General features: G+C 36.1%; 1 pseudogene; it reads left to right on the top strand.

Annotated features, from left to right (window-relative positions):
- The first annotated feature begins 6,909 nt into the window (after positions 1-6,909).
- Positions 6,910-15,480, top strand: LOC145819097 (ribose-phosphate pyrophosphokinase 3, chloroplastic-like; annotated as a pseudogene).
- The last annotated feature ends 7,892 nt before the right edge of the window (positions 15,481-23,372 follow it).

The following is a 23,372-nucleotide window of genomic DNA, read 5'->3' as shown; positions in this document are numbered from 1 at the left end:
TTTTTGGTTCTTTCATGTTCTAGTTTTTGACTTTTCACATCGTAAATGCATACATGATGAGATTGCGTATATTGGTATACAGTCCATATAGTAGAGGAATCTTAGTCACTTCTTTCTGATGAGATAAAGAAACTATAAGAATTGGTGGATATAATTATGTCATTATAGGAAGATGGAGCTGGGAACTGGCTATCTAAAGTTAGCCTTTTTATATTTTGACTTGAGCATTATATGTTTGTGTACATGATGGAAAATGGTTTGCTTTCTTGTTCATTTTGTACGTTGCTTTCTTGAAGTGTTTCTTGGGCACTTAAGTATGTTCATGTTTGAATAATTTGACTGCATTTCAGAAAAAGCCAAATAAGTAACCATTTTTTCTTCGTAATATTTTTCCTTGTAACTTTCAAAATCATATGTATGGCCTTCCTATAGAGAGTCAATTCATGTTACAAATGTTATGCATTAGATGCCAGTTGTATCAGTTCTTATTACAGGATCTAAAGGTGCAAGTCAGGTAAATTGTTGTTCGACAAAGAGAACTCTTTTTTTCTATTTTTGACAATTCATTGATGCGAAAATGTTTTGGAATACTCAATACCAGTGTTTTCATGTCAGAATGATCAACTACTGTCTCAATGTTTGGCCTGCTACGAATCCATTATTGACTCTATTCATCTGATTGACATTCCTATTAGATGTGGTTCAACCCTGCAAGCTGCAGGAAAGCATACCTCAAAGGTGTTGCTGTAATTACACTTGATTAAGTAATGCATGTTATTTCAACATCTAGTAATGTTGGCGCCAGGAGATTTATCAGAGATGTTTCACCTTAAACGGGCACTAACTTAGATTTGTACTGGCACCAGCACAATGAAAAAACACTTGCTTTCAAGTTATCTCCATAGAGATGCCTCAAAATTATGTTGACTGCTATAACAATGTTAATGGAGCTTGAATTGTAAGTTTAATATTCAACCAACAACATTTCAAGACCAAGCTGTTGGCATGGTGGATGAGGAGCTCCCTTACCAAGCGTGATGCCTGGGTTCAATTCTTACTACAGTGAACTAATATTTTTTACTGATATGGATTATCATTATATGTTGTACGGAGGAAACACCTATCAAATGGTCTAGTTCCATAGGAAGATTCTACCACTGCCAATTATCCGTGTTCGTGTCCATGTGTCTTAGCCTACAACCTTTCAACCAACTACAACAATGGATTTTCTAGGAATGTCCCCAACCTTGTCCTTAATACACAAATTACATTGGGTATTCTACTCTCATCCTTACCCCAAGAATAATAAATATATAAAATTATATATTCTGCATGTGTCACCCATGTATTGTAACCTTTTTTTGAAAATTTTTATGTTAGCGTATCCAAGTTCGTGTCTGTGTTTCTTAGCCTACAACCTTTCAACCAACTTCAACAATGAATTTTCTAGGAATATGCCCAACCTTGTCCTTAATACACAAATGACAATGGGTGTTCTATGCTCATCCTTACCCCAAGAATACTGTAATTTGATACAACACTACAACAAAATTGACTTTTTACGGCACCACATCAACGGCATACAATAAATGCATGTCGTAGTTTCTCACTTTTACGACTTGCTTTTTTTGCACGTCGTAAATACTTTTCCAACTACGGCGTGTCTATTGCGTAGGCCGTGAATGGTAATAGCAATGATTTCTTTACGGCTTGCAATGCACGCCATAAATAATAACAGTTTCTACGACGTGCATATGGCATGCCGTTAATACATCAATTACACACGATGCACATACGTCAGCCGTAAAAAGTGAATACTTTTCATAGCTTACACAACGCCCACCGTTAAAAGTATTGCACTTTTTACGATGCACATATCATCTGCCGTTAAAAATATTGTTTTTTTTTGACACAATGCATGTCGTGACCTATATGATAAAAAAAAAAAGCGCCAAAATAAAATTTGGGGCGCCAATCACCAAAAATATATATATATATATATTAGAAATTTTTTTTCCCAAAATAACTATTTTTCCTTCCTCCAATCAGCATGGATCACAAGGGTTTCAATCTCTCTCTCTCTGATGATGATGATGATGATGATGATGGCCGAATCAATGGCTAGGGTTACCAGGATCATCTCATCTCTTCTCTTCAGTTGTGTATCTGAAATCAAAGGTATCTATCGTCGTCTCATGCTTCTATTCTCTTCTTGGTTGTGTATCTGAAATCCCTAATTCATTCTCACTCCCAGCCCAGTCCTGCCCTAGTTTTTTTTGTTTCTCTCTCTCTTTCAACGACCGCAACACCATGTGTAGTACTCCATATTCGACGCACAAAAAAAAATAAAAATAAAAATACACAACTGTTTGGGTTCTAATGACTTATAATCATAAAGGAACATAGAAATGGTAAAGAGAGATGATTTGAAAAGAGACGGTTCGAAGTCAACAAGAAAGGGAGAAGAGAGAGGGTTCGAAGACGTATTTTGGGCATTTTGATCTGGAAGGGTTTCAATCTCTCTTTGGAGACTTTAACCTGGTTCGGCGGCGACAACAATCGGTACAATCTCTTCTAATGCTTTTACTGTTGCTGTGTACAGCTTTAGTGTGATCTAAGCTCTAGTTTGACCACCAGTCATTGAAATTGCATCAAAGAGAGGTAATTTTTTTTCTTCCTATTTTCTTTTCGAGGCTCAGCTATAATGGGAGGGATTTCGCAGGTCATGTGTGAAAATCCTAAGTGATTCGTGATTAGATCAAGATTAAAAATATTCCAAATCCCAAAAATCCAAAACACACAATCTAAATCATCAAGCACTTACGAAAGTGATTTAGATCGTTTGTTTTTCAGAATAATTAATAAATCAACACAAACAATTTTTACGTGGAAAAAACCACAATTGGACACCTCCAACTGTGATTAAAAAACCACGGGCGAAACGCCACTAATCAATCCACTACTGAAGTAAAAAGATTACAAAGATATCATACAAATTACCCAACTCAGTCAATCTGTCTTCGAATCTTCTGTAACTCTTTTTCCACGACTTCGTCTCGGAACTGATCAATCCTGAAGTTGATTCCACAACCTCACTCACATATAGAATCAAACGCCTTTTGAAACTATACGCTTGAATCTTCGGAATCCACCGAAGAGAACTCTCTCTTGAAGATAAAGTAACCAACTCCTTGATGTATGTATTTTAGATCATGAGTGAAAACTCTTCTCAAAACATCAAGGAAAACTCAACAAAACTCCAGAAGAACACCCCAAACGAAACCCTAGGACTCTTGAATAAGATTTAGAAAAGTAGTCCTAAAAACAACCTAAAAAGATATAAATAGGAATCCTAAAACCGCGATCTCCGCTCGAGCGCCCAACATCCCGCTCGAGCGGCTTCAACAAAATACGCGTGTGATAACACAGTGATCCGCTCGAGCGCCTCATGACCCGCTCGAGCGCAAAATTACGCACTCCAGTACTTTTACAGACCTGTCAACATAATGAGAGACCACAAACTCCGCTCGAGCGTCAATGTCCCCGCTCGAGTGGGAAGAACAAAAACATAGAAAATAAATAATTTTATCAACTCAAGGTTTTGTATCCGGATTTGACAATCAAGGGACCTAACAATCTCCCCCTTTGTCAATTCCCGGACAAAACCTTTCTAAACAAATGTCCTTAAACACATGCACTAGACAAGATTAAAAACAAATACTAAAAACACTCAAAACAACTCTATAAACAAACAATCTTTCCAATCTTGCCATATATCGGTCCATCAATCCAATTCTTCATCCAACATTCACCTGTGAAAAGACTAGCAACAACCCAGAAAAACCAAAACTTGTGGAACTATATAAGAATATATCAAAATGTATCCATCCAATAGAACCAAAGGAACAAAATATTCATATGAACAAAATATCCATGTGACATAACCAAGAGAACAAAATATCCATATGAACAAAACAAAATAGAATCACCAGAGTACCATCAATACAATATACCATCAATATCACAGCAAATATACCATCAATATCACAGCAAGAACCAAACTCTCCCCCTTTTTGACCGGGAATGAAGAAAGCAAGAAATCAAGCACCAGGTGGAGGAGGGGGCGGCTGAAGCGTCAGCAAGGAAATGATGTGGTCCAGCTGCGAAGTAGTGTGAGCGGCAGTCTGCTCCATCTGACCAAGACGACCATCAAAGGCATCAAAACGGGCATCGAGAAAGTCTAACCTCCGGGTCATAGCCTCCTCAAAGTGCTGAAGCCGATCAGGAAAAGTGCGAGGTGGAACTGGTGGAGTAGGATCCTCCTCACCCCCGGCGGCGGCAGCATCATATTCAGCCTCCTCAGCAAGGCCAGCAGTGGTACCTGCAGAAGGATCAGCCCGAGAAGACTCCCCCTTAACATGAGCCCGACTCTGTGAGACAGTTTTCTTTGTGAATGGTCGGGAGGGGAAGGCAAACTCATCATCCTCGAACACCCGAACCCCAAAGTCAGACAAAAGACGATTAATCAAACACCCATAGGGAAGCCCTAATTGTCTATTCCCAGAGACACGTATCATTTTCCGAATAATCAAGGGAGCGAGATCAATAGACATATGTCGGGCGATACAGAATAACACAAAACCTTGGTCTTGATTAATTTCGGAGGAGTGAGTGGTCACGAGGATGTTGGCACAAACAATCAGATTAAGCAGTCGAAACTCCGGAAGAAGTTCAAACTGTTTAATCAAAGCGCCTGTAGGCCAAGGACGGGAAGAACCACAAAGTACCTCAGTCACATGATTGAAATCACAGGTAGGACGACCGGGGACAGGAAACGGATAGTGTTGAGGGTACACTTGATCAATCTTAAGAAGATGGTGAATGAGAGCTGGGGTGACGGAAATGGATTTGGATCGAACCCAAGTAGTAAATGAAGGCTCAACATCACTAATTTGCTCAATATTACAGTAAAATTCTCGGATCCAATCGAGATTTTGACGCCCAGAAAACGACAATACCAAATCACCACCTAGAGGATCAAACAAATGACGGATAGGGATGGACTCGAAAGTGTTAGGCTGGACAGTCCGTTCTAGGTGAACAGTGCGAGCCTCAAAAGATTTATGAAACAACTTCTCTTGCTTAGCATTTTGAAACCTCTCAGAATTAAAGGTGGGACGAGACACAGTTGCCTTTCGGCGTTTAGGGGCGGACATGATGAGATGAGAGAGAACTAAAACCAGACAACCCAACAAACCCAAAAGGAACCAAACCCGAATAGCAAAACAGGCACAAGACAGAAACCATTAGTAACACTAAACGCATAATGCATAATCATGGATGACAATTTTCAAGGATATCATTTCATAAACATGGAAGACACATATCAATGAAATGCATAATGCAAAAATGTGCAGAATGACAATGGCAGAAAATCAATGACCAAGTGAAGCTAAACACTGATATAAAAACAAATAGAACTTCATATGGCAACACTTCTCCATCTTGTGGACAAAAACAGGGGCTCAAACAGGTAGCACAAACACAAAACTTCAAACATGGTGAACACTGAAAATCCTTAGGTTGAATGGACAACACTGACTGCATACACATAAACATGAAATGCAACATGAGGAAGACCAGACCATGTAGTGAAAGTGTGTGTGAGAGAAAGGGGAACAACAATGAAACACAAAAAAAAAAAAAACAAAAAAACGAAATACAATCCCCAAAAATGCCGAAATAACAGACAAAACAGAGGAGAAGAGAGGGCAAAACTTACCAAAAGGGAAATCAGTAAGGAAGAGGAGGAAGAAAGGTGAAATCAACCACGCAAAGCCCACGAGCAAAACCCTAGGTCAGAGCAACTGAAGAGGAGATAGGAAAAAAATGACCTGAAGACTCGAGGGAGGGAGTTTTATATAAAATCGGTCCGCTCGAGCGTAGTAATGAACGCTCGAGCGTGATTCAAGGCAAGCTGACACCCGCTCGAGCTCGAATAAGGACGCTTGAGCGGAAAAATACCTCTCTCAGAACTGTAAAGCAAAGAGCAAACTACTGCAGGACGAAAAAATACGCTCGAGCGTACAAAGTTCCGCTCGAGCGGGACCTTTTTCTTTTTTTTTTTTAATAAAAACAAAATACTCAATAACAAGAGATGAGACCCGAAACAAAAGTAGATGCGCACATTCAGCCAGAATTGAATACTAAGATGAGATAATCCGCAATTCATGAAGTCTGGAAACTTGCAGTTGTGAAAACAAAATGACACTGAACATCATGAGCAAAGCAGATAAAAGATAATCAATGATCATAAGCTACATGAGAATGTACAACTCAAAATCCAACATGAGAGCTCACAAAAAAAATGTGTGTGTGTGCAATCCATGAGAGGTCACTGAGCTAGAGTTAATCCTAGTAGTGATCGGATGGCTGGACCTCCATCAAGAGTAACTCAACAATACAGAGAAAAGTCAAACCACTAGGAATCACGGGGTATTTGTTGAGTAAAAGCGGAAGCTCCCCCTCAATCAATGAGTCCTTTTTTTTTTTTTAATTTATTTATTTTTCTTGTGGGCACTCACTGGTGGCTTTCACTCCCAAGAGTATGAAAACCAAACTAGAGAAGAATGGAATCATAAAGGATGGCCTGGTTGGTGCCTCTGAGGTAGCCTTTTCCTAATGCCCGGACTTCAAGGAATTGAGGGAGAAACCGTGGAAGTGAAAACAGATGGTAGATGGTTAAGAGTCTCAACATCACCCATGATATGCTAGTATCGGCCAATTCCACTGTAAAAGTACAAGAAACACTGTTAGTGGTCCATAGAGAACTTTGATCACATGTGCGGAAACCCCTGCAACAATTAATCTCAAGGATGTGTACAGAATGAGATCATGAGGTTAATGAGCATGGGCATTCAAAATGAGCTATGGCCAATGAACAATGAAATCTTGTAAGCAGCATGAGTAGTGTACATAAAAAGTTGGATGCAAGTACAACCGATATCAATGACAAAGAGATTATGACATCCAAGCATACAAAGGGCAAAACACTTACACCTACTCAAGTAACAAGTAACACTCTAGTGATCGAGCATGACACCCAAGGTCTTTCTAAGGAACTCAAACCGAAGAAGATCAAGGGGTTTTGTAAAAATATCAGCTTTTTGGTGCTCAGTGGGAATATGCTCAAGAACAACAAGGCCCTCTTCCACTAACTCTCGAATAAAATGATGACGAATGTCAATGTGTTTGGTGCGAGAGTGTTGGACAGGATTTTTTGAAATGTTTATGGCACTTGTGTTATCACAAAAAAGAGTAAGAGTGTTTTGTTCTATCCCGTAATCATGAAGCATTTGCTTCATCCACAGCATCTGTGCACAACAACTCCCTGCAGCAATGTACTCAGCCTCAGTAGTCAAAAGAGAAATGGCATTTTGCTTTTTACTATGCCAGGAAACCAGATTATTCCCAAGGTAAAAACAACCCCCGAATGTACTTTTCCTATCATCAGCACACCCTGCCCAGTCGGCATCAGAAAAACTAGTAATCTCAGCTGTAGTATCAGTAGAAAACCAAACCCCATACCCCAATGTCCCATTAACATATTTAATGATACGTTTGACAGCAAGAAGATGAGACTCTTTAGGACTAGCTTGGTAACGGGCACAAACACCAACATTGAAAGCAATATCAGGACGACTGGCTGTGAGGTACAAAAGACTTCCTATCATACTCCTATAAAGGGTAGGATCAACATCAATACCAGAGGAATCTTTGGAGAGGTGAAGACTGGTGCTCATGGGAGTGCGGGCATGTTTGGCAGACTCAAGACCAAACTTAGACACAAGATTTTTTGCATACTTAGACTGAGACACAAATATACCTGAAGGAGACTGTTTAATTTGAAGACCCAAAAAATAAGACAACTCTCCCATCATGCTCATCTCAAACTCATGTGTCATGCAATCCGAAAAATATTTCACAAGATGTTCAACAGTGGATCCAAACACAATATCATCAACATAAATCTGAGCAACAAGAATATGAGACTTAGTATGTTTCACAAATAAAGTCTTATCCACACTACCCCTTTGAAAATCATTATCAAGAAGAAATGTAGTGAGTCTATCATACCAAGCTCGAGGGGCTTGTTTCAATCCATACAAAGCTTTGTCTAACTTGTAGACATGATTAGGACATTTAGGGTCTTCAAACCCTTTTGGTTGCTCAACATATGCCTCTTCTTTCAAGTACCCATTCAGAAAAGCACTTTTCACATCCATTTGAAACAATTTAAAGCCAAGAAAACATGCAACACCAAGTAAAATACGAATAGATTCGAGACGTGCAACTGGGGCAAACGTCTCATCATAGTCAACACCCTCTACTTGTGTGTAGCCTTGAGCAACCAACCTAGCTTTGTTCCTAACAACTGTACCATTCTCATCAGATTTATTTTTAAAGATCCACTTGGTACCTATCACATTCATGTCTCTAGGTCTGGGAACTAGAGTCCAAACTTTGTTACGTTCAAATTGACCTAATTCTTCATGCATAGCATTGACCCAACTATCATCTAGCAAGGCCTCTTTAAAATTCTTAGGCTCAATTAAAGAAACATAACACATATGTGATACCTCATCCCGAATCTGTCTTCGGGTTTTCATTCGATCCGAGACACTTCCAATCACCTGTTGAGCTGGATAATTCAATTTCACCCTAGCTGATGGTTTAAGCTCAGGACTTGTGGTGACAGGGGCAACAGGAGTGATGTCCCTTGGAGCACTCTTTGGACTTGACCTTACCTGTGAGGATGGTTCGGTAACCATTTCTTGTGATGGGTCTGCACCTTCTCCTTGATTTTGTGATTTCGTATCCAAGATTGGAGACTCATCATTATCATCCTCATTTGTTGCTGGAGCAGGTGCACCTGTGTCATCTATAACCACATTGATAGATTCCATTAAAGATGAAGTTCGCAGGTTATAGACTCTAAAAGCCCTACTAGTGGTTGAATACCCTAGAAAAATACCTTCATCACTTCGGGAGTCAAATTTGCCCAAAGGCTTTCTATCTTTGAAGATGTAACACTTACTCCCAAAAGTTTTGAAGTATTTTACATTAGGTTTCAAGCCCTTCCACAATTCATATGGAGTTTGTAAAGTGCCGGGCCTTAAATACACGTGATTTATGACATAAACAGCAGTATTTATGGCTTCGGCCCAAAATTTTGGAGGAAGTTTCTTGCTAAGGAGCATGACCCTAGCCATTTCTTGAACAACCCTGTTCTTCCTCTCAACAACTCCATTTTGCTGTGGAGTAATGGGTGCAGAAAATTCATGCTTAATTCCATGTATATCACAAAAATCCGAAAACGAACTATTTTCAAACTCACGACCATGATCGGTTCGGATTCTTATGATACGATCAATGGAAATACCTTGTTCATTCTGGATTTTAAAGACTAAGGCCTGGAAAGCATCAAACGTATCAGATTTTTCCTTTAAAAAATTTACCCATGAAAATCGAGTAAAATCATCAACAGTTAAAAAAATGTATCTTTTACCTCCGATGCTTTCAGTGCGAGTAGGACCCATTAAATCCATGTGAACCAATTCGAGAGGACGTTTGGTTGTAAAGTTGTTCACCTTTTGATGAGGGGCACGGGTTTGCTTTCCAAGTTGACATGGTCCACACACATGGCTCAAATTCTTACCCAGTTTAGGTATTCCCCTCACAAGCTCTTTGTTGGCTATCTTAGTTAGGTCATTGAAATTCATGTGACCTAATCTTTGATGCCACAGGTCAATGTTACTAATGATGGCAGAGTGACAAGTGAGATCATTAGTAGTAACAATCCCATAGCAGTTATCAGATGTGCGAACCCCATGTAAGACAGTATTTCCCTTTTTATCCAAAATTTCACATTTATTTTTTGAAAACAATACTTCATGATGGGAATCACACATTTGACTAATGCTTAAAAGATTTGCTTTAAGACCATCAACTAGTAGAACATTATCTAGCTTGGGAAGACCAGCAACACTTATAGAGCCCTTACCAATGACTCTCGAAGTGCGGCCATCTCCAAAGGTAACAATTCCTCCTTCATATTTTTCAAGGGAGGTGAAGTAGGATTTGTTACCAGACATATAACAAGAACACCCACTATCAAGATACCACATGTGTGAATCACGTGCTTTTAGAGCAGTGTGAACAACTAAACAAGTCAAATCATCTTTTCTCACCCAAATCTTTTTAGTCTTGGTATTCCGCCTAGACATGTAAGGTTGTCTCCTAGCCCAAAAAGTATTTGAATTTCTACTCTTTTGAGACACCTTACCAAACAATTCATAGCAATAAGGATGAATGTGGCCATACCTACCACAGTGATGACAAATAAAAACCGGTTTTACCTCCTTTTTGTTGATCTTACCAGCTTTAGGTGGATGAAGAGAGAGATCAGCCTGGTCTACCTTCAATTTTCCCTTTGCTTGAGTCTTCTTTCATGTGAAGTAGAGGCCTGTCCCTTGTAAGCTGTTGCACCATAGCCTAACCCGCTTTTGTCGCAACCCATTTGTTGAGACCCGAGGATGTCTTCTAAAGATTTGGAACTTTTGTTCCACATGGCAATAGTGGCTCTAGCAAGACGAAGCTCTTCATCCTTTTGACAGACTATCTCTTCCAATCTGGCTTGTGACAGCTCAAGACTTTCAAGCTTTTCTTCATACGTGGAATACACCTTCAGAAGTTCATTCCTTTCAGTTTCACAGGATAGTAATTTTCCACATAAGTCTTGCCTGTCACTCGAGATCTTGACGATATTCTGCTTTGCTGCTACAAGTTCTCCTTTCAGCCTGACATTCTCACTCTCACATGTTTTGATCTTGAGAGAGAGTTTGTCGTTGGTTTTGGACAAATTCAGAGATTCCTCGTATAGCTTTTCGTAAGCTTGTTGTAGTTCATCGCCATTGATCTCATCATTGTCATCAGATGTTTCATCATCCTCTTTTTGCTCTTCATTCTCCTTTGCCTCTTCCAATCTAGCAACTAAGACTGAAAAGTTGCTGGATGGTGGTGAATGTGAATTTCCTCCTTCATGGAATTGGCTCAAAATTTCCCATGCCTCTTTAGCCTTTGTGCAACGAACAACCCGTTGCTGTTCTTCAGTAGAAATTGCTCCACGAATAGTGATCAGGGCTCTCTGATTGCTCGGATTGTCAGCCCTGTCTGTATCTTCTTCAATGGCCTGCCAGCCTTCTGGATCAAAAGCTCTCAGAAAAGCTCTCATTCTGATTTTCCAAAACAGGTAGTTACTCCCGTCAAAGGTGGGAGGAAGATGCAAGTTCTGACCACGAGCTAACTCTGCAGGTTTTGGAGGAGGTGGTGTCAAAGTAGACCAAAATGCCATGAAAGCACTATCCCCGTCTTCTCCAGATTCAGGTTCTTCGAGTTCTTGCTCCGACCCGCTTTCATCATCCCAAGTTACAGTGTAGACTTTCTTTCGATTCTTTTTCGAAGGGCATTCAAGGGCAATGTGACCAAAACCTTGACATTCATAGCACTTGACCCCTTGCCCCTTTACAATCTTCTTTTCAGTTTTTGAAGCAAGTTTTGGTGGAAAAGTTTTGGGTTTTTCATTACTCTTGTCTTTTGAAATAGGGTCTCTGAAATTAGGCTTCTTTTTCTTCAAAATTTTTTTAAATTGTTTAGTAAACATAGCCGTCATCTCAGACTCTAAATCAAATTCAGCCTCTGGAGTTTTTGCAGACTCATGAGCACTAGTGAAAGCCACACTTTCTTTTTGTTTTTTCTTTGAAATCTGGTGTGCTTCATAAGTCTGCAAATTTCCAACCAATTGATCGAGCTTGAGGGTATCAACATTCTGAGCCTCTTCAATGGCTGTCACTTTTGGTTGGAACCTCTCGGGCAAAGACCTCAAAATTTGTCCAACAATTTTAGCTTCCGGGATTTTTTCCCCGAGTGTGAAACAGGAATTCACGATATCACTAAGTTTTGCATAGAAATCATCAAACGTCTCCTCATCGCGCGTAAAAAGGGTTTCAAAAGCGGAGGTGAGACGTTGAAGTTTTGACCTTTTGACAGAAGTCGTACCTTCGTGAATCGTTTCCAAAATGTCCCAAGCCTCTTTTGCTACCTCACACGTGCAGATACGTCGAAACTCTTCAGATGTGACGGAGCAAAACAGGGAATTGAGAGCCTTACTGTTCCAACTCGAGTTTTGGTAATCAATTGTGTCCCATTTATCAAGGGGTTTAGGAATATTAACACCATCAATGGTGATAGTAGGTTCACTCCACCCATAGATCACGGAGTGCCAGACTTTCTCATCGATGGATTTTAAAAACGCTCTCATACGAGCTTTCCAGTAAGAATAATTTGTACCATCGAGTAAAGGTGGTCTATGGGTCGAGTTACCTTCACGAATAGAATCCATAATACTAGTCACACAAAATCACACTCCTATATTTTTTTTAAAAAAAAAAGAGTGACCTGCTCTGATACCAATTGAAAATCCTAAGTGATTCGTGATTAGATCAAGATTAAAAATATTCCAAATCCCGAAAATCCAAAACACACAATCTAAATCATCAAGCACTTACGAAAGTGATTTAGATCGTTTGTTTTTCAGAATAATTAATAAATCGACACAAACGATTTTTACGTGGAAAAAACCACAATTGGACACCTCCAACTGTGATTAAAAAACCACGGGCGAAACGCCACTAATCAATCCACTACTGAAGTAAAAAGATTACAAAGATATCATACAAATTACCCAACTCAGTCAATCTGTCTTCGAATCTTCTGTAACTCTTTTTCCACGACTTCGTCTCGGAACTGATCAATCCTGAAGTTGATTCCACAACCTCACTCACATATAGAATCAAACGCCTTTTGAAACTATACGCTTGAATCTTCGGAATCCACCGAAGAGAACTCTCTCTTGAAGATAAAGTAACCAACTCCTTGATGTATGTATTTTAGATCATGAGTGAAAACTCTTCTCAAAACATCAAGGAAAACTCAACAAAACTCCAGAAGAACACCCCAAACGAAACCCTAGGACTCTTGAATAAGATTTAGAAAAGTAGTCCTAAAAACAACCTAAAAAGATATAAATAGGAATCCTGAAACCGCGATCTCCGCTCGAGCGCCCAACATCCCGCTCGAGCGGCTTCAACAAAATACGCGTGTGATAACACAGTGATCCGCTCGAGCGCCTCATGACCCGCTCTAGCGCAAAATTACACACTCCAGTACTTTTACAGACCTGTCAATATACTGAGAGACCACAAACTCTGCTCGAGCGTCAATGTCCCCGCTCGAGCGGGAAGAACAAAAACACAGAAAATAAATAATTTTATCAACTCAAGGTTTTGTATCCGGATTTGACAATCAAGGGACCTAACAATGTGCATTACAAATCAGCATTTGTATTTGGCTTTGGTTGAATGATAGGCCATTGTGTTCCATATAATTCCAGCCTAATTTTATCTAGAAAATGATGCAATCAACCATTTATTTTTCACTTTAGTATTGGCTCAATATGTATGGCTTTTTATTCAGATATCAGATACCACTACTAGAGATTTGATTTTTTGAGTGTGTGAGCGTGCCATTTATAGTATGATCAAACACAAGTGTGTGGTTGTAATACTTTCCACTTGTACAATGAACATTTTGACCTAGCTTCTGGTGAGTAGGGCTCCAAAGATACAGCGACTGGTAACTCCACTGACTCTACAGAGGAAGCAAGCTAGGATAACAGACAAGAAGAAGAGAATTGCAAAGGCCAAGGAAGAGGCAGTCGAATACCACAAACTCCTCGCCACTAGGTTGATTTCCGTAGCTGATTGATTATTATACCATTTTCATTCGGTAACAATTTTCCTTATGCCATTAGTTAATACAATTGAAAATGATTGTACATTTTTTATGACACGTATGCCATAAAAAAATGTACAACTCTTTTAAGCATCTTAACAAATGTCTAAATTCCGAAGTTATGAAATTGAAGGTATTTTTAATACTTCAAGACATTCGATGATGGTTTCCCCAACTTGTTCATATCCAATGCCCACGGCATTCGTGGACAACACATGGCCTTTCTTGCCTCATTTAGTCCTTCAAGGTTGATTTTTGAGCAACTCTTTGTCATTTATGCATTACCAAATCTGTTTGTCTCTTCATTAACACTCGTCCTTCCATTTTTCCCCACGGGTACTTCTAAGCGCATGGAGGAGGAAGGGGATGTTGCAACTGCTTTCACTCTTGCCAGAACCTTTTCTAATATACTGATTTCAAGGGGAGGGCCCACTAGTTGGTCATTTTTGATATCCATGCATTGCAGGTTGGTGCTGAATACTGGTATCACTGATTTAATAGCCTTTTCCATGTTATCCTCAACTGATATGGGATTGTGATTACTCTAGCTTCTTTGTTTCCTTTTTTTTCTTGTATTTCAGGAGCGATTCTACTTTGGCGACAATGTTTTACCATGCTTTGAGAGTGGGATTTCCATGCTCAAGAATAGGCTTCAGGAGCTCCCCGATTTAGACAACATAAGATTTCTTCTTATGACGAAAACCATAAGATAAGCTATCATTTGTCTGGAATTAATTTTTTTGAAAATGAAGTGTCTGTAATTAGTTTTTACTTCTACAAACCAATGTTACGATGAAGTGCCCCATGGGATGAAATACTAAAGACTGAGGGTCATTTCCTATTTCTGTTTACAAAAAATGATTTTTTTTTGTTATATATATATATATATATTTATAATGAAAATGAAAAAAGAAAATAGGAAATGGTGTTAACAAACAACCCAAAGTGTTAAAATGAACCCACACATATAGGCAAAATATCAAATTTCCCTCCATTTCATCCTGAATTGTGTGCTTGTGTAGGTTAGATGATGTTTTCATTCTCTCTCGAGATATCGATTGCTTTTCCAGATAATGGTGCATGGAAACGATTTCATAAGCAACTGCAACATTTCCCAATGGTATTGTTCCTAATCATAATAGGGATGTTCCAGATCCTTTATCAACTTATTGAATACACATCAAATTTATCAAAACATCTCTAGGAATTAATTCCATTTTCAATTTAATTTTGCTTGCATTTTTTTATTACATTGTTACATATTGCGTTGCTACCTTCTCTACTCTACTTCGAATGGTTATTAAAACCAATGTAATCATTTGATTTTTATGTATCAAAAGTTGCTTAGGAACATGTTTTTGTGTCCTTACCAAATATGTCATCACCTTGGTAGAATCACGTTTATTAGACCTTTATGATTCTTAATGTCCTACTTTATAGAGCATCTACATGACCCACTGTATAGTTGATTTTCAGATTGTCTGCGCCAAAGTTCGAGAAGGTGATCAACGGATTGTACACCCCAAAGAGGAAGGCCCTAGTGAAATGAAGCAACTATGTTATTTATGAATATTGTTTAGTTTTTTCAAGTGGCATCCTTTTTAGGGTTGAATTATTAGAGAAAAGCATATAATATCAGCAAGTAGGCTATAAGGTTCAAGAGTCAATGGAATTAGTAATAGCTTGTGATTGGATTAGATACTAGTGAAAAATTAGAGAAGAAGAAAAAGATTAGCTTAGGGATTATTCCTATAATTACTTATCTTATGTATTTGCTACTAAGTACTCAGGTAGAATTACATCACATTGTCCCAAAAAGCACCTAAAGTTACTAAAACTTAACTAAATTTCTTCTATAATGGATTGAAAGTTTCTTTTTAAACTTATAAATAATATAGACTCTAATTTGACTTGGACTCTTTATTTTGGAACTTACAATGGTAATGGATAAAACATATACAAACCTAACCTCATACATAGAGATCCTTTAACATAATTATGCAAGTCCCAAGTAGGTGTTGCATTGAAGTAGATTAATTCCACCTCTTCCTCTTTTTAAATTTGATTTTTCTCTTGAGCTTCTTATGGCTTGAATTTAGTAGCAAACTATTGAGATCTTGAATATTTGCTAATTTTTAATTATGACATTGCTTTTATAGGACCATTGAATTATCGTATTAATTTTGGAAATATTTTGTTGATGTTTTACAATTTCTTGATCATTTCTTAATACCTCAAGAAATATTTTTGTCCCTGAGTCATCAGTTTTTATACATATGTGAAGTTTCCTTTGTCATGCAGACAAGAAATGCAAAAGGATTACTTGCTCTAGCTATTGTCACTAGTTTAGGTGTCTTAACACATACATTGCGCACCCTTGTCCCTGTGATAGGAGCAAGTGGATTTGCTACAACTGCAACTGCAACTATTATAGGAACTGTTGTCGGTAGTTTTAGATAATCTCTTAATAGTTGTCGATATGTTTAGAAAGTTAGATATGCATAGTTTTGGATGGTTTGAACTTTTTGTACAGTTTAGAACTTAAAGATATAGTTTTCGAATGTTTGGAATGTATAAACAATTGTTGAATGTTTATAATTTATGGATATAGTTTCTTTTTGATGTTTCAAACAATATTTTGGTAGTTGATTGATGTTTTGTGATGCTTGTTTGTAATATTTGTTAGATTGTACAAAATTGGTTAAATAGAGCCTATTGAATTTAAAAAAAAAAACTGCATATTCTACGGCAGACATAATAAGTCGTTGTATTACATATTTTACGGCACGCAATCAGCGTCGTTATTTGTCTCACCAATTAACGGCGTAGTCATAGAAAAAGTAACAACGACGTACAAAATTTGTCGTTAAATAGTTTTTAACGGTGTACTTTAGCATGTCGTAGAAAAAGTAACAACGACACACAAAATCTATCGTTAAATAATTTTTAACGGCGTACAAAGCATGTCGTTGAAAGTGAATGACGTTCCATGACTAGTCATAATATGACGTGTGCCTGCACGTCGTAGAAGGGTCAATGCACGCTGTAAAAACTTTTTTTTGTTATAGTGCAAGCAATTGTGAAAGAGTATAGCTAGATACAATCCTATATATGTGAGTCAGAATTTTATCTACAATCAACCTTAACCAATATGGATCAAGGTTATGGCTCATACACTCTTAGAGCATATCAACAACACACACATTTGTAACTACAGAAGCTCAATCTAAGGCATGCAAAAATGCTAGCTCAATATTTCAAAAAATTCTTTTATCCTTCACATAATCTATATGTCTCTGTCATCATCAGCTATGAATTAACAACTTTCTTAAATGATAAGCATGAACAGATTTATGAACTTATCATTTCCACATTTCAATCATTATGTTCATTATGTTCTTAAAAATCTTCAGACTGTTGATTTCTCAAAGGGGGTGCTCATTATCTGATACTCAATGTGTATGCCTAAATCAGAATGGCATTAAAGTAACATTACAGAAACTAATTAAATAAGTGAAAAATGGTAGCTCCGGATCAGATTTCAATTATCATACAAAGAAAATAACATAATTCTTGGCGAAAATTAAAGAAGACAAAATGGTAGCTCACACAGTCACATTTCATGTTTCACCAAATTGAATCATCAGATTTCACCAAATCACATAGTATATCATCACCAAATCACAACATGTAATGACCTAGAATTTTTTTTTTTAAATAGCCAATGCATAATTTAATTGAGCAAATTTTCGAATTTGATTGTTGTGTAAATTCTGTACGAAAATAGTTCAGTTTTGTATTTTTTAAAAATAGTTCCCGATCTCAGAAAATTATGAAATTTTTATATGTTGTTCCCATATGAGTCTAGCGCGTTGGATAAACATTTCAGAATTAAATGATGAGTATTTATTTTATGAAAATTCACGGACTGATTGGTGTTCAGTTTAATTTATAGCAGAATTTGAAATTGAGTTTTGGGTGTTCGGACCAAGATTTGAGATAAATTTGTTGGGACTATTTTGGTATATAATTGGACCATGGGTGAGGCCCATGATTTATATTCAATTTAATTTGAGTTTGTTTAATGACTTATGTTTAACTGTTTGGTCCTTTTTAATTAGGTGATTGGTAATAATCACCTTATGAGTTGTTATTATTTATTATATAGGATTATAATAAATATTTGATATTTGATTTTATAGTATGTATTATATGGCGAAAAATTATATATTTTATAAAGAAAGAAAAAATGTATATTTCGTAGTGATCAAAATATTATATTTTGTGGTGTACAAAAATATTATATTTTGTAGTGAGAAAAATTATATCATTTTATAATTTATATTATAAAATTTTGATGTATTATTATAAAAATTATATTTTTTGGAAAAAATCAAGCTTTGGGAACAAACTCATGTGGGTGGCCCCCATTTTTGTCCTTGCCATCATTTCTCCTTTCTTTCCATTCCATTTCATTTGTTTGGCTTGGTTTTGGCAGAGGCTCCCCCTGCGCGTCTCTCTCCCTTTTTCTTTATTCTTAATTTTTACTCAATCTTTGAGCTTCAAATGGGAGTCATTACAGTGAGATTTTGTAAAAGTTTTGTAAATGAAAGTCGAAGAGCTTGTCGTGATCTTTGCAATGGTGATCTCGGATTCATGATCGGGATATTTGTATTTGCAGATTTGTTTTTCTTCATATTTGAGGTAAGGACTTTTCTTCATATTTTTACATTAAAGTTATGTTAGAGTTATTTTGAAAAAATATGTCATGATAAGAGGTATTGCATTTTTTTTTTTCAAATTTATGTTTGGTAATTTTTGAAAGAAAAATTAGGTTGAAGTGTTAAGAATATTGTTATTTTGAAATTGATTTGGAAAAATCATCTTGTGTTGGAAATACTTGTTAAAAATCTGAAAATAAAATAAAATTAATAGTTGTATGAGTTGTATCTACCTCATATTATGGTTAGATAATTTATTTTGGGAAAATAATGTTGAAATATTTATCTCATCTTTGAGTTTTGGAATTTATTTTTGAGAAGAAAAATAAATCGATGTTGAAGAATATGGAGTAAATGCTTAAGTAGAAATTATAGAGTTGTTTTGGGATTAAAAACTTTAAAAGTGTTATATTCATGATATTTTATAAAAGATGATGTGTTGATGATTAAGTTGTGTTCATTTTTATGAAAATAAAAATGTGGAATGTGGACTTTCAAACTCATAACCTTGAAAATGTTACTATTGGGCATATTTCATAATTTTGAAGTAAATATCATGTTGGTTAAGTAACTTTAGAAAAAATTGTGAAATTGTTATCGGTAGAGAATTTGGTAAAAATATTACCTCTTTAAATAGCTTGGCATGAAAAATGGTTATGTTGAAATATAGTTATGTTTGAAGGATGAGGCATGTGAAGTTAGATTTGGTATTATTAATTTGAAAATTTTTGAATATAATAAACTTATTAATTTAGTGAATTAAATTAGTTTTGGTTAAAAGGTTATATATGTTATGGTTAAAAGTGCGTTATTAAGATTATACCATAACTTTTGACATAGTAGGATGGGAATGGTAATATTTTATAAGTATGGATTTTCTTTGAGTTATATATATGTTTTTGCAAGATCTAGATGATTTTCGAAATCATCCTTTGATTTGTTTTGAAAATTGATTGTTGATTCAAGAAGATGAGAAAAATTTTTTTAAGTGCGTTTACTTTCTTGTTCCTTTTAAAATAGAAATTGAGGGTTTTGAACCACAAGAATTCAAGAGAGGTGTTTTTGGTGACTTTCTTTTAATAAATGAAGATGAGTGGTTTTGGTGAGAAAACCTAGAAATTTGGGACTTTTAAAAAAGATGTTGACAATCTTTGAAGATGTTGTTATATTTATTTTGTGTGCCAAAATAAATGATGTTTGAAAATTTGTTTATTTGTTTACATATAAATGATGGTTTTCATGGAATATGAGAATTGTTGAAGTTTTGGAAATTGTTGTTCAAAATGTTGATATAGTCTTGAAGTGACTAAATGGTTGAGATTACTCTAAGTGTGAGAATTATGTTGTCCCATGGATGAATTGAAATAATAGTATTTATATTCATCTTGAGAAATTATATTGAAATGAGAAATGAGAATTTTGATCACAATGAGAATATTGTGTAGAAGTATTGAAAATTGAAGAAATACTGCATTGTATTATTAATTATTACATTTGCATATCAATTCATTTGATAATGATGAACTTTGAAATTTGATTTGAAAACTTTGCATTGAGAAATGAATATTGGGAAACAAGTTTTCATGAAATGATTTTGGGGTAAATACGGTGGTAAGTCTTGAAAGGTGGTGTAGATGAATTTGATTAAGTTGGCCTATGTGTCCTTGGTGAAAGACCAGAAAATCGTGCGGATAGGTGTTGAGCTTTCTAGTTAATACTAGTAAAAATGACAGATTACTGGTATCGAGCCTTCCAGTTAATACTGGTAAAAATGACAAATTGATAGTACTTGTATAGTCTACTTGCAGACACCAGCCTAGGGATTACCGGAGTCGTATTTACCATCTTGGAATTTTATTGAAATTGTTGAATTAATGTGTTTTCAAATTGGCATTATGCGTAAGATTTTCAAAAGATGAGAAAAATATTTTCAGTATGACATGGCATATGCATTCATCTCATAAGACTGTATAAAATGGATTTGATGAATTGTTTAATTATTTGATTCAATTGATAATGAGATAATTGAATGAATTGAAAAGGATGTTATGTTGCTATTAAAACATGTTTATTTATTTAAGTTAACTTGTTGTGGTTAATTAAATAAATTGGATTTAAGAGATTATGTAATAAAATTATATGGTTTTGACATGATATGATTTCACGTATAAGTATGAATATTTTGGTACCCGCATATCTTCTAATGTTTTAATATGAGATTGCTTGATGAGATAGTGGTTTCTCACCCCCTGCCTGTACATGTGTACAGGGAATGCTATTCGGATTTGAAGATCAAACAATTGGGTTTACCATTTCATAAGTGTAATGTAGTGATGGATTGTACTACTTCATTTGTTGCTTGGCTCAGTGCTATTTTTTATAAAGAGTAATGTCCTTTATTTTATTGTAAGTCTCAGGGCATTTCTTTTATTTGTATGTAAATGTCACTGTTGTATAACGAGAGGGAATATGCATATTTAATTATTCATTATTTCATCCATGGATGAAATGTTATTTGTAAATGGACTTAATTAATAAATATTGGCAATGTTATCCGAGTGATAAAATACGGGGCATGACAACATAGTATCAGAGCGAACCGGGTTTGAATACCTTGGCTCGTGGGAAGTGGTTTTGACCACAGTTGGGTTTACGTTGGGATTGTGAGCGACGTTTGCATTCTATGTGATAACATGCTTACGTGCTAAGATGTTGTATGTTTTTGTGGGCATGGGATTGAGTTTCGAGGATGTTGTGTCGGGCCTAAAAATTTTCTTAGAAATCTCATTGGAAATGCGCCTGATCAATGTGATTTCTAATTAGAGGTCTAAAAGGATTTCTAGAATGACTAACCATCTTCGTAGTGGCAACTTGTTATTTGTTATGTGGTTATGTGATTTTATGCTACTTGATGTGCATATGTTGAGTTTCGTGTTGAAACATGAGAATGTACCTTAGTGGGAGGTGTTGATGCTAAATGTTATGAATAGAATATATATGGCCTTGCATGATTGTGAAATTGTTCTATTTACTTGGGTATGTGTGGAGTTGTTCCTGAAGCTTGGGTTGTATACCCTTGTGTGTATTTGGGAAAAGGCATGGCCTTGACATGGTAAAGATTATAAATGGTTGTAAGGGGTATATCTCCCAAGAGAGATTGATTGTTTTGAGATTTGGTTGTAAAATCTATAAAGTACAAACTATGTAAGGTTTAAAGATGAGATTTGAAATGAACCAAATTCATTATTGTTATCCTTATTTATTTGATTGTTTTGTCCCTGGGTGTCAAGAGGGAGTGTCCAACACTCGTTGGTAATAGAATTATCTTAAAGGGAATGAGTTGTGTTTTGAATTATGGTTGTATTCAGGGTGGACCTTGTGAGTCACCGTAATACTAGTGAAGAGTTTGTGTTGTAACTCGGAGTAAATGTCTTAGAAGTTGAGTTGAATTAATTTTTAGCTCGAGGGCCATGTATAGTTTGGGTGTTTACCTAGTTGTGTTGAGTCTTGCTTAGACTTAAGGTATGTTGTTGAAATCATTTTGTAAACCCCACATCGGAGTGGAACCGTTAATGTTGATTTGTAGTCTTTGTTGATGGAAATCCTAACTCATTGTCCGAATTGATTTTATTTCGTTTTGATTATGTGGTGTGGCATCACCCTAGCGTTGGTTAAGTGTTGTTCGTCTTGTGACGGTTGGCGGTCACTTTTTGAGTTGGTAGTTAGTACTTTTGAAGATGTATTGTTTCGTTTTGTTAAGGTTTCAGCGTAGTAATAGTTGTTTTGGCCTTGGGATGCATTGTGCATCACGCGATGGAAATAGTTAGTTGAAGTTGGGTTATCACCAATAAGGTATGGTGTCTTGGTATTTTGATGAGTCATTTTGTCAAAATTGTGTTATACTTAAGGGATTAGATCCTATTTTGGTTACTTTTGGTTATCGATGTGGATAGAAGAATCACTTAATGATTTATACTAGTAAGGGTTTTTATAATCAATTGTTGTGCAAAAGTAATGGTTTGGTTCGTTACCGGTGTGACTCGTTGAGGCTCGCGTAGTAGTCAAAGAATTTTTGTTGATGCATTGGTGAGTACCTGAAGGAGTTTGTGGGTGACAGTATGATGCATTACATTATTTGTTTGAATTTCGATGACGAAATTTCTTTAAGGAGAGTAGGTTGTAATGAGCCAGAATTTTTTTTTTTTTTAAATAGTCAGTGCATAATTTAATTGTGCATATTTTCGAATTTGATTATTGTGTAAATTCTGTGCGAAAAAAGTTTGGTTTTGTATTTTTTAAAAATAATTCCCGATCTCAGAAAATTATGAAATTTTTATATGCTGTTCCCATATGAGTCTAGCACGTTGGATAAAAATTTCAGAATTAAATGATGAGTATTTATTTTATGAAAATTCACGGACTGATTGGTGTTCAGTTTAATTTATAGCAGAATTTGAAATTGAGTTTTGGGTGTTCAGACTAGGATTTGAGATAAATTTGTTGGAACTATTTTGGTATATAATTGGACCATGGGTGAGACCCATGATTATTTATATTTAATTTAATTTGAGTTTGTTTAATGACTCATGTTTAACTGTTTGATCCTTTTTAATTAGGTGATTGGTAGTAACCACCTTATGAGTTGTTATTATTTATTATATAGGATTATAATAAATATTTGATAGTTGATTTTATGGTGTGTACCATATGGAGAAAAATTATATATTTTATAAAGAATGA

This window comes from Camellia sinensis, chromosome 2 (genome assembly GCF_055761805.1).
Source record: "Camellia sinensis isolate YWXY chromosome 2, ASM5576180v1, whole genome shotgun sequence".
Classification (NCBI taxonomy): Eukaryota; Viridiplantae; Streptophyta; class Magnoliopsida; order Ericales; family Theaceae; genus Camellia; species Camellia sinensis.
The sequence above is the reverse complement of the archived record's forward strand: the minus strand, read 5'-3'. Positions and strand labels throughout refer to the sequence as shown.